Here is an 18405-nt window from a genome sequence, read left to right as displayed (position 1 = left end):
AAATACATGTACTACAAACAGGGTGCCAAAGGAAGAAGGTTAATAAAGCAGTGATATCACAATGAGCAGAAAATAACTCGTCTTGAACGATACATTCTACCCAACATGCAATTGTATATAAAATGCAGTGAAAAAGGGCTTTTATCATGAAAACAAACAAACAAACAAGTAAAATTTGTAACTCCCACTACTTGCATGCTTTTAAAAAAAGGAGATGTAGGGTATCTGTCAATAAGATTGCAGTTCTATTCTTTTCTACCAAATAGTGACCACCTTCAGACCTTCAACAAATAAAAGATTACTTTACTAGAGAATTACAACAAGAGAGATTAATTATATATGCAAATTAAAACAGAGGAAACATTAATGTAACAAAATGAAGAATATATACATTTAAAAAAATATCATGACATCTAAGATTAAAGGCGCATTAACTACGAGATATAAAAAAAAATAAAATATGATTTTCTTTTGTTCAATCATTAATGAAAGTGAAATAGTGAAATAATAACTTGCTTTTAGCAGCCAATTTGGTTCGATTTTGTCAAAATAAGCTAAGAAACATCGCTGATGAATTATTCACTTGCAAGTGAACAATTCGACCTCATTGAATCCGTATTCATGTGACCTTCAATTTAACCCCTTAGCTGGACATGGGCTACGCATGTATTCCGCTATTAAAAGGAAAAGAATGTCAACATTGTAATTGAAACATGGATGAACCATTTAATTGACTAATTCGATCCACAAATAAATCATTCTTATACAGGTAAAAATGATGATACTTTTTAACCTTCAATATGAAATCAAACAGACCAAGAAAAATCCAATTGCACGTGGTCACTATCTGTTTATATTTATATTTATTTTTATATGGGGCTAAATGACCGTCGGCAGTCTTCGGAGGTCATCTCGGTGGTTAATTAGATGGCGTCTAGACAAAAATACACATGAAATGTTGATACATGTTATTGAGTCCATATATTGTTGATTGTTTATATTAGACATTTTATAAATTGGATATACGTTTTAGTATGTTATAAATCAAATATGAGAATTTGAGTCAAATTGGTGAACATGAATTTGACAGCTTATGCCCCTTTAAGTAAATTTTTTGTCTCAAATTCAGCTGATTTGTTTCTTTTTATAATATATGCAATTGGTATAACCTGTCACCAATTAATATACATATACAGCAATATAGGGCTTTTCAAGAAAAGTTTCATTTAAGGTAGAACTCCAGTCAGTTTTTTCTCAAGTTGAGTAATGGTGAGTGGTATTTTATAACAGAACATTATTAAAATTCTGTCATGTCTGTAGGTGTTATCAAATATGAAAATAGTGTTTTAACTTTTTCCAAAATGAAACTAGAGGCTCTAAAGAGCATGTCACTCATTGAGGAATAGAATAGAAGTCATGACAAAATCTCTTTTTTGTTGACCTTGTATTGCTGATCTTTTTTTCTGATGACAGGATCTCTCTATCTTCTATAGTTTTTGGACAAAATGATTTCAAGTTAATAGGCAAAAACACTAAAAATTGGTAATCATTGTCATTAAAGAATAATAAGTCCAAAACATGTTGACTTATTTGTAGATCTTATTTTAAAGAACATTTTTGTTATATATTTTTGCTCTCTAACTATTTCAGTTTATATAAAATTAAAATTAAAGGGGTTAAAAATGTCATTCAGGGGTAATTACTACTGTAAGGAGTCAGTTGAAAATTTCAGCCATGTTGACTTACTTGTAGATCTTATTTGCTGAACATCTGTCGATATTTAAAATTTCACTCTAGCTATTATGGTTTCTACAGAAAATGCATAAAATGGGTAAAACCATCTTTCAAGGACAATAACTCCTACAGAGGTCAAATTTACAATTTCAGCAATGTTGACTTATTTCAAGATCCAATTTTGCTGACCATTTTTTCAATTTACACTTTTTCTCAGTCTATCCTGGTTCAAAAATTATGTTTCAAAGGCAATAACTCCTATAAGGGGTCAATTGATAATTTCAACCATGTCAATTAACTAGAAGATCTTATTTTGCCAAACATTTTTGCTATATATATGTGAGACTCTAAAGTGTGATGGGGACGCTAAAACGCGATGGTCTACGCTAAAGTGCGATGGTTTGATACGCTAAAGTGCGATGGTCTGGGCTATTCAATGGAATACGCTTAAGTCCAATTCCTCAATATGCTATAGTGCGATTTTCCACGAAAGAGCTTTGATAGCGAATGTATGGACTTTAGCAACATCACTCGCATTTGTACAAACAAAAATGTTTTTCGGAAAAGCAGAATGTTTGTCCAGATGAAGGGTTTCATTAGACAAGAAAAGAAAGAAGAGAGAAACAAATGATATCAATCAGGATTGTTTTTGGTCTGCACTGGAAGAGGTTAACTTGATTTGTAAAATGAAATTTGATCAAAACAGCTGGAATGCCAAATAAAATAAATTTAATTTAGAAACTCCTTCTATGTTTGTAATCCCATGTCAAGTACTTGCGTGATTCTAATTGAATTCTATAATAATTTTTTTTACAATATGGTTTATCATTTCTGTTAAAGCGATGGAAATTAGTCATCTAGACAGTAACCTCAAGACTATAGGTTTAGTATCATAATATATCATTGCCAATGAGACAACTGCCACCCAAGACCAAATGTTATTCATGAAAACAACTATAGGTTAACGCATGGCCTTTAACGCGGAGCATTGGCTAAAAACGCAGATTGGTCTATAAATACTAAATGGCCTCAAAAAGACCAGTGTAAAACAATTCGAACAAGAAATAACAGCCTGATTTCTATACAAAACAATTAACGAAAAACAAATATGAAGTAAAAAAACAATGACTACCACTGAATTACAGGTTCATAAAGTATATACTAACTACTGCAATATGTAACCATTACTATCGTACTTTAAATAAAAATAAGAGGATGTGGTATTGTCTTGGCCCACGCTGCAAAGCCAGCTACATAAAGCCACACAATGACCAGTGTTAAACAATTCAAAAGAGAATGACAATGGCTTGATTTGTAAAGAAAACATTAAACGGGAAACTAATAGAATCACAGCAACAAACGAAAACCATTGCCTGCACCCCATTCCCGTTACACCATCGCACTTTAGCGTGTTATACCATTGCACTTTATTGTGTCATATAATCGCGCTTAAAAAACAAAGAACAATTGTACATTAGCTTTTGACAACATCACACTTTAGCATAGACCATCGCACTTTAGATTACCATCGCACTTTGGAGTCCTACATACATACAGTGTATTTCAAAGCCAATTAATCCTATAAGGGTTCAATTAACAATTTTGCCATGTTGGTTTATTGTAGATGTTATTTTGCTGAACATTTTTGCTTTTACAGTTTTATCTGTATTGTGGTATAAGAAAAAGAAGGTAAAAATTGGCTTTCAATGGCAATAACTTCTATAATGGGTCAATTAATGATTTCCTCATTAACCTTTTAGTTGCAACTCCAAAATGGATTGTCCCATATTTCTGAAGATTACATAATTGCTCTAACTGTTTTAGTTTAAGAGATAAAGCCAAATCCATTCAGGGGCTACAAACTACAAAATGGGTATTGCGATTTTTCGGAATATTATACAGAAAATAGACCTTGACCTGCTGATCATTTTTACCTATGTAAGTTTTCTGTAACTGCTTAAGTTTTTGCGATTGTAACCGTTAAAAATGTTGTCACAAACTAAAACGCCCAATGCTTATTTCTTGATAAGTTATAGTTTCTAAATTTAGATTATCTCCCTTATACCATGCATAACAGGGATTGGTGTGTTGTCTTATTTTTCATTTATATATTATAATGCAAGTGTATTTTAAAAAAAAGTTATATATGTCACAGGTTCTGTTCCATTTTGTTTTGTTTATTATTGCTTCAAATGTGTTAAGGAATAGCAAAAAAATCGTGATTACACATTGGTTGTTGGAATATAAATGGTCATAAAAACAAGGGCTTTGACAAATACAGTGACACAAGATTTGTAAATGAAATACGTAATAAAGATATTGTTTGTTTAATTGAAACTCATTGTTCTCTAGAAGAATCCCTTTCACTAGATGGTTTTACACCAGTTCATCTTACTAGACCTAAATCTAAAGGCACTTATAAATGTTCAGGAGGAGTCTCAGTTTTTGTTAAATCAGAATTACGACCAGGTGTAAAATTTTTGGAACATGTAAATAATGATTACATATGGCTGCAATTCTGCAGAAACTTTTTGGAATGAAAGATGATATTTTTCTTTGTTATATCTATAATCCTCCAGAAAATTCTTCATATACAAAATCCCTACAAGAAGATATTTTTGACCTTATAGAGAATGATATTTCCAAATACTCAAGATTCCTGAATAAAATTGTATTAGCAGGGGATCTATATGTTAGAACTAGTACACAGGTCTTAAGACTTTATAAATAATGATGAATCACTTGATAATATACCAGTTTTCGCAAAAATTTCTCCAGATCTTAACCTTCCTGTACGTTACAGTATGGATGAGATTTTGTCCACACGTGGTAAAAGTTTATATGAGATTAATGTATTAAATTTGGATTGAGAATATTAAACGGTCGTACCCTAGGTGACTTTACTGGCCAACTCACTTGCTACACACCAAATGGTAGCAGTGTTGTTGACTATTTTATATCCTCTGAGAATTTAATGGAAATATCTTATTTTTTAAAGTACATAAATTTTTGGGTGAGCTATCACTGTCAAATTTCAGTAACGTTAAAGATAGATTGTAAAATTAAGAGTACCGTGAATGATAAGACACAAATCCCCCCATCAACTTATATATGGGATGAAACTTCACCTCCAGAATTTCAAACTGGCTTATCATCATATAAGATACAAAACAAAATAAAAGAGAACTTAATGATAATATTTATGATGATATTGATATTTTTGTTTCTGATTTAAATTCCATCATAACAGAAGCAGCTGACATCTCCCTTAAACTAAAACGTCCCAAAAAGAAAAACCCAAAACATTTAAATAATATAAGACAACTTAAATGGTTTGATATATCACTTACACGCTTAAGACGACAATTAGATAGTAAGGAAAAGCTCCTTAAAAAATATAGCAAAGATCCAATTGTTAGGACATCTTATTTTTCACTATCAAAATTGTACAGAAAAACTAGAAAACATAATTTAAAGGAATTTAGACGAAGTGTTATTGATGAGCTTGACAACCTACATGAAAATAACCTTAATAAATACTGGAATTTACTAAAGGATTTATCTAATGATTAAAAACAAATCTACATCTCCAGACATTCCAACTTATTCATGGTTTGATTATTTTAAAGAGCTAAAAAAAAGTAAAATTAATACAACCGATAACAATTTTATTCAACATTTTAAGCAATTGGAAAAGGAAAAAATATTTTCAGAACTAGACTTCCAGATCAATGATAAAGAAGTAATTGCAGCAATATATACATTAAAAAACAAGAAGTCAAGTGGCTTTGACATGATCTTAAATGAAATTTTTAAGTATAGCCAGTCATTTCTATTAACAAGTTCTAAAAAATTATTTAATTATATTCTGATAACTGGTTCCTTCCCTACTATGTGGGCTAAAGGATTTATTTTGCCAATATTCAAAAGCAATTCTACTGATGATCCCTCAAATTATAGAGGTATAACCATTGGAAGTGCACTAGGGAAACTATTTGCAAAAATATTAAACACAAGGCTAGAGAATTTTTTATCTGAGAAAAATATAATATGTAAAGAACAGATTGGTTTTTGCTAGAAACAAGTGACCATATGTTTGTTCTCAGAACATTAATAGAAAAATATACTCAATTGGGTCCTAAGCTTTTCTTTTCTTGTTTCGTCGACTTCAAAAAGGCATTTGATACAGTGTGGCATATGGATTTCTTCTATAAACTAAGACAATATGGTATAAGTGACTTATAATATAATGTTATTAAAAGCATGTATAAAAAGACTTAGTTGAATGTGAGAATTGGCAGATCTCACATGACAGACTCCTTCTCGCTAAGTGGATAATCTTAGCCCTAACCTTTTTAAATTATTCATTAATGACCTTCCAGAACTATTTGATAAAACTTGTGACCAAGTTCAACTTGACTCAATTCAGTTGAACTGCTTATTATATGCTGATGACGTAGTTTTGCTGTCTGAAACAGCAGAAGGCTTACAAAATTGTTTAGAGAAGTTATATCTGTACTGTAATAAAAGGGGATTAGAAATTAACCGTAAGAAAACAAAAAGTATGGTTTTCAATTGTACAGGAAAAATAAATCACTCAACTTTTAAATTGAATAATTGTCCTTTTGATAAAGCTAGACAGTATACATACTTAGGGAAAAAGTTCAGTACCTCTAGAAGCTTTACAGAGGCAAAACATGACCTATATAAAAGAGGACTCAAAGCCCTTTCCAAAATTTATAAAATATTTAAAGGTCATAAACCCAAAATTAAAACTTTATTAAATATATTTGACCACACAGTGAAACCAATTCTAACTTATGGAAGTGAAATTTGGGGCGCTTTAGATTCACTGGGAGTAGGAAAGAGAAACACAAATATGGCAGTGATAGGTGAGCTAGGGAGATACCCATTATTTATTGAAGTTATAGTTAATGTGTTTTCTTATCTATCACGTTTAACAAAAACAGAGGACAAATTATTGTCTGAAGCCCTCCTTATATCAAAATCCTTATCGAACCATAGTAACAAAAGTTGGTATAATTCTATGAGTTCATTAGCAAAATACTAAGACATAGATTTATCACAAGTTTTTAATATGAAATGCAATTTGAAAAGATTTATTTTGAACAGACTAAAATTACAGTATAATCAGCTGTAGTATTCATCTTTAAACGATGACAGAAATAAATGGGGAATGTGTCCATGGGACACAGATGATGCCCCCGCTTGCATATCATATAAAGTTATAAAGGGACATAACTGAAGAACGGTAAAACTGACGCTACCCAAATTCAAACTTGATCTGAGTTTTGTGGTAATAAGTATTGTGTATAAGTTTCATAAAATTTAATTCAGGCAAACTTGTTAGAGAACGGACACGGAAAATTCAGCAATTTTGCCATTTGTAAAGGGACATAGCTCTAGAATGGTTGAAGTGACGCCACCAAAATTCAAACTTGATCTGTGTTTTGTGGTAATAAGCATTGTGTATAAGTTTCATAACATTTGGTTAAGGTTAACTTAAGTTACAGAACGGAAATGAAAAATTCAGCAATGTTTCCATTTGTAAAGGGGCATAACTCTAGAACAGTTAAAGTGACGCCACCAAAATTCATACTTGATCTGTGTTTTGTGGTAATAAGCATTGTGTATAAGTTTCATAACATTTGGTTGAGGCAAACTAAAGTTAGAGAACAGAAACCAACTTTGGAACGTACGTACAGACGGACAAGGGTAAAACTTAATGCCCCCTCCTCTATGGCAGGGGCATATAAAAACATGTCATTTGGAAATAAACTAAGAACATATAGACTTTTTATGAGAAATGTAAATTTTGAACCCTATCTGTCGATAGGCAATAGCAATCTGAGAATTCAGATGACAAAATTCAGAATAAGTAACCAAAATCTAGAAATAGAGAGAGGTAGATACAGGGGACTTCAGGCAATAGATAGAATTTGTAATCTTTGTAAAAAAGAAGTGGAAGACGAACGCCACTTTCTACTAAAATGTTCATCTATAGAAAGTGGGAGAGTTTCCATCATTTCAAACATAGCTAAAAGTTACAAAAATTTTCACAGTTTAGATTATCAATCACAATTTATTTGGCTAATGTCCAATGAAGATAGTCACACATTTAATCAAGTGAGCAATTTAAATGAAAATTTAAATATTGTTCGAAAACAACTATTAGAAACTTAGTAAAGTTATAAATTTTACAGTTAACAGATTTTTTTTTTCTCTGGTATGAATATATGTATGCATAATTTAGCTATTTATAATTGTGCTTGTTATTATGTTCTTATGACAGCACCAGAAAAAACAGAATATTTTAATCAGTTTTCTATATTTTTAGGATCACTGTATTTGTCAATGTGGAAACATATAATATTTATATAAATATACATTATTGTGTCCTTTTCTTTTAATTTTATTCATAGATTTAAATGTATTCAAATCATTGTTATCATTGTAATCATTTGTACCAAATTTAACTTGATTATTCTGCCTGTAATGGGCGTCTTTAATTGACAATAAAAAATATTTGAATTAAAACCACAGAATCACAAAAATCTGTAATACATTAGGTTTGTAATTTTGAGAAGAAATATAGACATAATGACACTGGTATTTGAATGCTAGTTAAAAAAAATGATACAGATTACTAAAAGCAATTTTTGCTTGTTTCTGAATCCTATTTATTTTATGTATCAGAATTTATTTTATGTATCAGAATTGTAAACTATGTATTGATTTATCTGAATAAAATATTGTTTAAACTAAAAAAGTGATATCTACTGATTTCTGTTTTCCTAAGAGATAATAGATAATATTTAAATTCATCCAAAACATGGTTACCCTTTATTGAGATTGCTGCAAAAAAGTCACCATTTGGAAAAATCTGTGAAAACTATCCAAATGTTTTTTTGTAAATTAGATGCATATCTTCAATATATAAACTAAAGGCTTTAAAGAACCTGAATCGCTCACCTAGGTCTATGTGCATCATAGAAAATGGACACTCTTTAACATTGTATATTCATGACAAAAATCTCTTTTTTGTTGATCTTGTATTGCTGATAATTTTTTTCTGTTAAGTTTCTCTCTATCTACTTCAATTTTTGCCCAAAACACAAAAAGAGGGTAAAAATAATTTGTCATTTAACTCCTATAAAATTTGACCTGTTTGAAGATCTTGCCCATGCTGATCATTTTTGTTATTTAAAGTTTCTATACATTTTTAATAGTTTTCAAGATAATAAGCAAACACACATAAAATTGGTAAAAATCGTCATTAAAGAGCAGTAACTCCAATAACGAGTCGACTGAAGATTTTTGCTATATTCAAATTATTTGTAGACCTAGTATTGCTGATCACTTATGCTTTTTGAATTTTCTATCTTTCTATTGTAGTTTTTAAGATAGTTAATAGGCAAAAACGTGAAAACTTGCTTAAAATTGTCATTAAAGGGCAATAACTCTCATAAGAAGTTGTCTGACGATTTCAGCCATGTCGACTTATTTGTAGATCTTGTCTTGCTGATAATTTTTGCTATTTAAAGGTGAGCTAAAAAGCATTACAGAAAATTTGGGGGCTTTGGATGAAAAAAAATAAAAAGAGTTCGATTTCACAAAATTTGTACCCTCCATTATGAATCCTACAGAAAATTTACTAAGTTTCACCATCTGGAAAATTTGCAAAAATTTCCAATGTATCCATAAAGTGGGGTCCACATCTTCATCTTCAATATATTTTCAAACATTTAAGAAAGTGTAAAGTCTCTGGGTTAAACACTGCTGGAGGAGTTGATTACTCGAAACGGGCATACTCTTTTCCCCACTTGACAGACATTCCCTATATCATAATCCTACTATGCATTTTGTGCAACCAGGCAATAAACACATTCATTAATTCTTACACAGTCTGGAAATATTTTTGATGGCTGGTCATAGCTGATAGATGTCTGAACATGATATTTATCAAGCAATTCCATTGCAGCATTTACTTGTCAAGTCTTGACAATGCAATTATCTGGAAAAAAATATCATGGAGTAATAATTTGTTTCGGTTTCACAAAAAAAACATATTGTTTGGTTATGTCAGCAGTGAAATGTTTAACACCTTGTTCAATAAAACACTAACATGGAACATGAAACTATTTTGTGTACCCATACTAAAGAATCATGCAAGAACCCAATCTGAAGAATTGAGTATAACTAGATGTTTTCAGAAACTTTATTTTTTAATAAGATTGTAACACATCGTAATTTAAAACCTTTGTTTGATAAACTTTTGACAGTTTTTTTTGGAATGCACAGTAAGATATCATTGAGAAGTCAGACATACACTTGACCCTGTTCAAGGTAGTTGTCTCCTTATCTTTGAAGTTTTAAGAGCAATCAACTATTATTAAATGATTTATAATAAACAAAACAACAATAAAGTCCAAGGCTGACAAAACAAAACAATTCAAAAGCAAAAACAACAGCCTGACTTATGTTAACTCTTTTTTTTAATTTTGTATAATAACCTCTAGACGTGTATTTCCACTGTTGGGTTGCTGTCTTATTGATAAATATTAAAATTTGCCAAGATCTTTCTTGATTCATATACTTACTTCTAATGCCATATTCAAACTCTGTACAAAATCACTTTCAACAGACAGCTTTAGTATTTCAAATGGAAGATCTGGATTATTCTACAAGAATTAAAATTATTTCATATTAGTTTGGTTACATGGCTTTCCATTGGCTTCAAAGAAGTCAGAAAAATGTTTTTCTCATTTCTTAAAGATTAATGAAATGTTTTACACCTTATTCTACAAAACGATACCTTGGGCAAGAAAATTTGATAAAAATGCATTGGTTCAAGAATCATACAAAAATCTGTATGACCAGATATCTTCAAATGATTTATACGATTCACAGTTTCTTTTTTTTTTGCTAGTTTATCTAGGTAAAGACCTCTTTTCAAATATCTATTGACAGCACAAATGTAATTAGTGAAGATGAAACAGAGCTAAATATAGAGGAGCAAAGTGACCTCCTGCATTTGGAAACATTTAGGTAGGTAGATATATTGAATGTACTTATTCATTCTGACATTTTTATTACCTTCCAATACACACAGAATTACAGCAGGGAAAAAAATTTAAACAACTGATGAACATTGTTTGAGATTCTGTCTAAGATATTCATACATATAAAACATATAACTGTCAATTCAGAAATTATTGAGATGTTTTTATTAATGTGAATAATGCCACTAGTTGAGTATCGCAATAATACGAACTCACATTCTTATATCTGATATTTATTTCTGCATGCAGATTTTCCTGAAATCCCAATAATTAATCTTGCATTATTGTCAATTCTTCAAAAATACCAATCATAAATGCACACAAAAATTTCTGATTTAAAAGTATTGTATTTAATTACAATTTGGCAGGCTAGTTTTTCATAGTTGATTTGAAAAAGGTATAAAAAAAAATTAAAGTGTACTATCTGAATTTTGTCCAAAATTGCAAATCCTAGCTTTTTCGACCTAGATTAAATTTGACAGCAATACACCAAACTACATAATGACCTTTCATTCAGTAAGATCAATATATATCCAAGGTAGCTGTATAGTTTGATGAAAATCCAAGTTGATTTGAAAAAGTTATAAAAAAAATTAAAGTGTACTATCTCTATTTTGTCTGAACTGCAAATCCTAGCTTTTTGGACCTAGATTAATTTAATTCTTAAATTTGACAGCAATACACCAAACTTCTTAACAACCTGGGAATCAGTAAGATTAATATATTACCAAGGTAGCTGTATAGTCAGATGAAAATCTAAGTTGATTTGAAAAAGTTATAAAAAGAATTAAAGTGTACTATCTGAATATAGTCCGAACTGCAAATTCAAGCTTTTTTGACCTAGATTAAATTTGACAGCAATACACCAAACTACATAATGACCTTTCATTCAGTAAGATCAATATATTACCAAGGTAGCTGTATAGTTTGATGAAAATCCAAGTTGATTTGAAAAAGTTATAAAAAGATTTAAAGTGTACTATCTGAATATAGTCCGAACTGCAAATTCTAGCTTTTTTGACAGAGATTAATTTAATCCTTAAATTTGACAGCAATACACCAAACTACATAATGACCTATGATTCAGTAAGATCAATATATTACTAAGATAGCTGTATATTTTAATGAAAATCCTAGTTGATTTGAAAAAGTTATAAAAAAAATTAAAGTGTACTATCTGAATTTTGTCCGAAATTGCAAATCCTAGCTTTTTTTACCTAGGTTAATTTGAATCTTAAATTTGACAGCAATACACCAAACTACATAATGACCTGTGATTCAGTAAGATCAATATATTACTAATATAGCTGCATAGTTTGATGAAAATACTAGTTGATTTGAAAAAGTTATAAAAAAAATTAAAGTGTACTATCTGAATTTTGTCCAAAATTGCAAATCCTAGCTTTTTTGACTTAGATTAAATTTGCCAGCAATACACCAAACTACATAATGACCTTTGATTCAGTAAGATCAATATATTACCAAGGTAGCTGTATAGTTTGATGAAAATCCAAGTTGATTTGAAAAAGTTATAAAAAGATTTAAAGTGTACTATCTGAATATAGTCTGAAATGCAAATTCAAGCTTTTTTGACCTAGATTAATTTAATCCTTAAATTTGACAGCAATACACCAAACTACATAATGACCTGTGATTCAGTAAGATCAATATATTACTAAGATAGCTGTATAGTTGGATGAAAATCCTAGTTGATTTGAAAAAGTTATAAAAAAAATTAAAGATGCCTATCTGAATTTAATCATTTTTTTTTTTACCTATTAATTAAATTCTTTCATTTCACAGCAATGAATCAAACTAACAAATAAACTGGAATTTTGTAAGATCTTTATTTAATTTAGTTAGATGGGCTGATTTATACCAGTGAAGACTAAATTTGAAGGTCCAGACTAGTTGAGACAGGTCGAGACTGGTTAAGACTGAGTCGAGACTAGTCAAGACAGGTTGAGACTGGTTGAGACAGGTCGAGACTGGTCAAGCCAGGTCGAGACTGGTCAAGCCTTGGTCGAGACCATTTCAGACTACACCAAGATCATCAAGTACTGAATCAGACTAATTAAGTAAAGTCGAGACCTAGTCGAGTACAATTAAGTACTGTCGAGACAATGTCGAGACAATGTCGAGACAATGTCGAGTAAAATGTGTGCTCGACTTTACTGGTCGAGCACAAAAACTAAGTCTTTTCAGACTCTGAGCAGTTTGTAGTGTCAGTTTAATTTGTGAAATGTCAATTATTTAATGTTGATAAATAATATCTTTAGTCATATTAAAAGTGATAATATATGTACAATATTTTGATTATGATCATTTAATAATCATCTAAAATTGAGTAAATACTGTAAATTCAGAAATTATTGCAATGTTTTTATTATTGCGAAAAATGCGACAGGGTTATAATCGCAATAATTTAAACTCGCATTTTGAAATTTTTATATGAATTAGACAGGATTTATTGATACTGCAAAAAATAAAATCGCATTTTATTCCAAAAATGACAAAATCGCAATAATAAATGCACGCAATAATTTCTGAATTTACAGTATTTTAATTATTTAATCTGTTAGAAAACCACTATTGAATTTCTTAATTGCATGATAATTAAATTATAGTGTTGATACAACTTATTGCATTGTTTTCTTTATAGTTAATATCATTAAGTCATAAAGGTAAAATTCCTAACACCTTCATTAATGACTTGATTGTTAACCATTGGTTATTTATTAGAAGGCTAAAATGTATTCATAAAATGCTGTAGATTTATTTATTTTTTTTTTTTTATTTTTCAGGTATTATCAAAGCTGAGGTCATGTGGTGCAACGACCAAAAACAAAGCACCGTGTAAATACTAACCTTGTATTAGTATTATTGTCTTTCATTACTATTCACGGCTGCTAAATCATCCGTTTGGACTGGAAAATGTTTGTTCACAGCCTCCTCGCCGTGTCTGCTTACAGCACATGGTTACCAGTGCAAGGGAAACAACTCCAGTCTAAACAGGCGACACCAAAAACAAATAATTTGGTAGATATATATTATTTACCTTTTTTAGTTTTTTCATTTCTAAATATTGGCTTTTTAATAGTTGTAACAGAGCTGGAAGGTATCATTTATCAGTTTATGATTTCTAAATATTAGAAACATAACCCCGTTGAATTTGACAATATACACTAAAACTTTTACAAAAGTTTTTTTTTTAAAGTAGTACACTAAATCAAGTACTACCAAGATAGCACTCTCTGGTATCTATACTGTACATAACTGCAAAACATGAACACTTACAATTTATTACACTCAAAAATGTCAAAACAATACATTAATCTTATAGATCCTAATTATACATACACGGTAATACTATATATATTTTTCTTCTAGAACGTAAGTTTATGAATCTTTTATAATATAAGTGAAGGTGCTATCTTTAGTTAAATTCAATATACAGAGAATCACAATTTACCAAGGAGGTACGAGCCGCGGTATAGTTGTATTAATGTATATATCATGTACGGGAATATGTCAGACCCCTTCTAGGATTTGCATATTTGGAAAAGTCAGATATGTCTATCCAAGAGTATTTGATACTTACAGTTTTCATTTATAAACAACAAACACACCTACTTACCAAATCATTTAATATTTATAAACAAAGCAGGCTAAGTTACAAATAACAGAATAATAAGCTCACATAAATTTTTCTTCTCACTATAAATTAACCACAAGAAAATTAAGATAATTAAAATACACACCATAGTTCAGTTTTAAATATCAAGATTAAATTTAAGGAAAAAAAACAAAACAAAAAAAAACAACTCACAATTTACTATAATATGAATATATAATACAGGTTAATTCCTATATAATAATAAATTTTAAAACATTTGTTTGAAATGTTTTTATATAAGGTAATCTGTCGCAATACCCGCAAGGGTAGTCGCCATTAAACTCTATTTAGTAGTAGTAGTGGTCCAACTTCATAGCACAGCACAACATCTCCTTTCTACTTGCAGACTGCTTCACAAAGCTGTGTAAAGCCTTGTTTACAGACAGCAAGATAGCTACAAAGTTTGCATGCAGCCGTACAAAGACTACACAAATCATCAAGAAGTCCTTTGCACCTTAACTCTTCATCAAGAGGTTGTCCGAGACCTGCAGTCCAAACTGTTTTCCATAGCCATTGATGAGAGCAACAACCACAACTGTGACAAGTCTCATGCCATTCTGTTTCGCTACTTCACTGACCAAGTAACAACCACATTCCTAGCCATGCCAATATGTAATATAGGAAAAGCATCTAGCCTCTTTGACCATTTTCAGGAAGTGTTTGTACAAGTTATTTTCTAATAAACTTTAATTTCTAATTTTAACACCATTTATTAACTGATTGTCATTGATTGATTGATTATATGCTTTATGTCCAGTGGACAATATTTCATACATATACAGGTATATGACAATAAGAAGCAACGCTTCAAATTCATGTTAGTAATACTTATAAAAATAAGAAGATGTGGTATAATTGCCAATGAGACAACTCCCTACCAGAGACCAAATGACATAGAAGTCTAAAACTTTATTTTGTTTATACAAGTTCATGTTAATTGTGATTTAAAAGTATATATTGCATGTGTGCATGTACTTTTAATAATCATTAAATAGTACCTTTTGTATTTGACATTACAACTGTTGATATTGATCTATATTATATATTGTTGCCTTTTTGTTATCAAATTATTTAAATGATTATTTTTTTTATTTCTTTACAATGTACGTATCAGATAAACAACAAGAAATCTTACTGGTGTTTATCACAATAAAGAGAGTACAACAATCATAAAATTAAAAAAGAAGGGTTATAACCTCATCTTCCATCATCACCCAAAAAAAAGAAGTATGCCACTATTTCTTGATCCAAATCAGCACATATTTTTTCGTATGTGGTGATTTATTAATTGGCTCGGTTCTTTAATCTTTTGTTAATTTTTTTTTGTTGTTGTTTGTGTCGATCTGTTGAGTCAATCCTTTTTCAACTGATTTATATATTTTGTTCATATGTTGTGCTGTTTAACACCACTGTTCCATGTTAGGGGAGGGTTGACCATTCACAAGCATGTTTAACCCTGTCACTTTATGTACATGATGCCTATCCCAAGCTTACTCAATTACAGAATGGGCTTATGATGACATTTGTGTTGTCTCATTTGGTTATCATACTGCATATTCTTATTTTTTTTATTATTCTTTTATTTAAATAATTCATGTAATTTAATAAGTTTATTGATAATGTTGTTTGGAATGCTTTTAATATTTCCATGAGGAGGGAAACTCTAACTTATTATTTTCTTTTCAATGGGAGTTTTGTGTCACTGTATTATTTTGATCTATTTTCAAACTTAGTCCATAATCATTATTAATGTCAATTTTTCCCATTCATTATTATGACCATATAGAGTTTAGGAATAATTGAATTTCGATCACTGTGATGATCAGGTAAATTCCACTCAGTTATGCCTCAATGAACAGATTTCTATTGTTAGATTTAAAATGAAATTTAAAGATCAACTGTCCCTATTGTTGTTGATCAGGTGTTCAGATGGTACACAATAGATTGCAAGTTCTGTCACTTGAGCAGAAAACTCATGGGCGTCACAATTTTTAGTAAAGTGCAATAATTGATACCTTATATTATACCCAATAATACTAGAAAATAAAATCTTCCTGCTTTAATCCATTCTAAACAAATGTATCCCTCTATAGAAGGATAATCACTCTATACAGGTATTATCACATAGGGGGTTTGTTCCCAACCTGTTTATCTTAGGCATGTATAAAGCTTTTAATCTTCTTCTATTGGATATCAACCCTATTTGCAGGGTCACCACATCAAAAATATATATATGCGGTTTTTTTTAGAAATAATTTACCTTGTTAATATAGTTATAAATGTTTATTAAATAAAATAATGGTAGAATGGTAAAAGGAGAGATTGATTGATTGTTGGTTGAAAGTGGTGAAAGAAAGAGAGAGCAAGAAAAGGTATATGTGATTTTTAACACCCTTAGCTACTACCGAAAGGGAGTACATGTATTTACTGTATAGTACACTGAACACATCCGTGTGACAAGAAATTATAAAACTTATATTATTTCAAAATGGATAAAACTCATTTGATATGACTTTAGTTAGATTATCTATAGTTAAAAATTTACACTTGTTATAATTAAAGTTTTCATGTTTTTTCATTGTCTGGGACAAAGGGTAATCACACGGGTGCGACTTTTTTTTTAAACTTCCAAATTATGTTTAAACTGTTTTTTTTTTTAGGTATATTGGGGTATGTTGGGGTATATTGGGGTAAAAAGTCACGCCGAAATCACACTTCCGGTACATGTAAGAGTTAACTTTTCTTTTCCCGCAATCGTCAAGTAGAAACTTTGCAGGTTTTTTGGGAGTTTTGAAAGTTTCTTATGTAAGGTAGGTTTTATTCTTTCTTTATGAATAACATATGGTCTAGTAATGTAATGTATAAATATCAAGTTTTAAGTGTTACACAGTATGAAAGTCAAGATTAGTTTGGTGACTCGAAAACGAGTGGAGCCAATTTGACAGCTTGTTTTGTTTGCAATTATTTAAGCATAATAATTTTTTACAAATAAATTTTTGTTTTTAATGTGTGATATTTTGAAAAATATAACCTTAGTTCACATTTTTTTTGTCACTCACTATTATGAGGGGCCTGATGGGGGTTCTCATCACGATTCACGAGTTGATTTATTTGTCAATCACGATTCACAGAAAATAAATTTTCATGATCACGGAACATGAAAATATAAAAAAAAAAAAATCTGTAGAAAAACGGATCACGATAGCGAAAATGCGCCGATTACGAAGAATGAAAATAACCCATCAGGCCCCTCTATTATGTGACTAGCTGCATTTCTTATCGAAATCTTTTAAAAAGATCTTCCCTTGAGGGACTAGAAACTCTCAGTACTTTCACCCTCCAAATTTGTTATTTTTAGCTATGGTAGTACATGTATAAGACAATTTTATTGACCTTATACAAAACTTCTTATGAAAAACACCTCTAGGAATATGCAAACAAAAATGAGAGTTATTAATCGGATAAGCAAAATTGGCACCTTTTGATCTAAATAAACAAATTGATTTCATAAACATTTAGCTATAAATGAAAACTTTACTTTCAAATAAGCTTGTATTTATATTTTATTCTATCATTGAGATAACCATCGGCATTCTGTTAAAAATGTCTTTGGGTGACTTTTAAAGACAGAGGCGTCACAAGTTCAATACACATAGATTCAAAATAATTTGTTGTTATATTTGTCTATTTTTTTAGGTTCCATTTCAAACAGGCAAAGTTGAACTTAATTAGTTTCTGAAAAAATGTAAGCACCCTACAGTCATATAAATCAAGTATTTATACATGGCCATTTCTCAAATAATTGAATTTGAGCGTTCCCGATGAGATAAATAAAAAGTGCTTCGGATGCACCAAATTATTAAAATGCTATTTTTGTGAGACATAGGTATTATACATCCAGTGGTGGCGTCA

At 30.2% G+C, this 18405-nt stretch overlaps 1 long non-coding RNA gene across 1 annotated transcript in view; it reads right to left on the bottom strand.

Annotated features, from left to right (window-relative positions):
* The window catches only part of LOC127734980 (uncharacterized), a 78596-nt gene that overhangs the window by 24931 nt on the left and 35260 nt on the right, over positions 1-18405 (bottom strand). Inside the window, exons 2-4 of the long non-coding RNA XR_007997903.1 lie at positions 13686-13824; positions 10356-10436; positions 9657-9769 (exon numbers count right to left, since the gene is read on the bottom strand). This is a non-coding gene — a long non-coding RNA (uncharacterized LOC127734980). The remainder of the gene's footprint in view (positions 1-9656; positions 9770-10355; positions 10437-13685; positions 13825-18405) is intronic.

The sequence above is a fragment of the Mytilus californianus genome, unplaced genomic scaffold (assembly GCF_021869535.1).
Source record: "Mytilus californianus isolate M0D057914Y unplaced genomic scaffold, xbMytCali1.0.p SCAF_3, whole genome shotgun sequence".
Taxonomy (NCBI): Eukaryota; Metazoa; Mollusca; class Bivalvia; order Mytilida; family Mytilidae; genus Mytilus; species Mytilus californianus.
The sequence above is the reverse complement of the archived record's forward strand: the minus strand, read 5'-3'. Positions and strand labels throughout refer to the sequence as shown.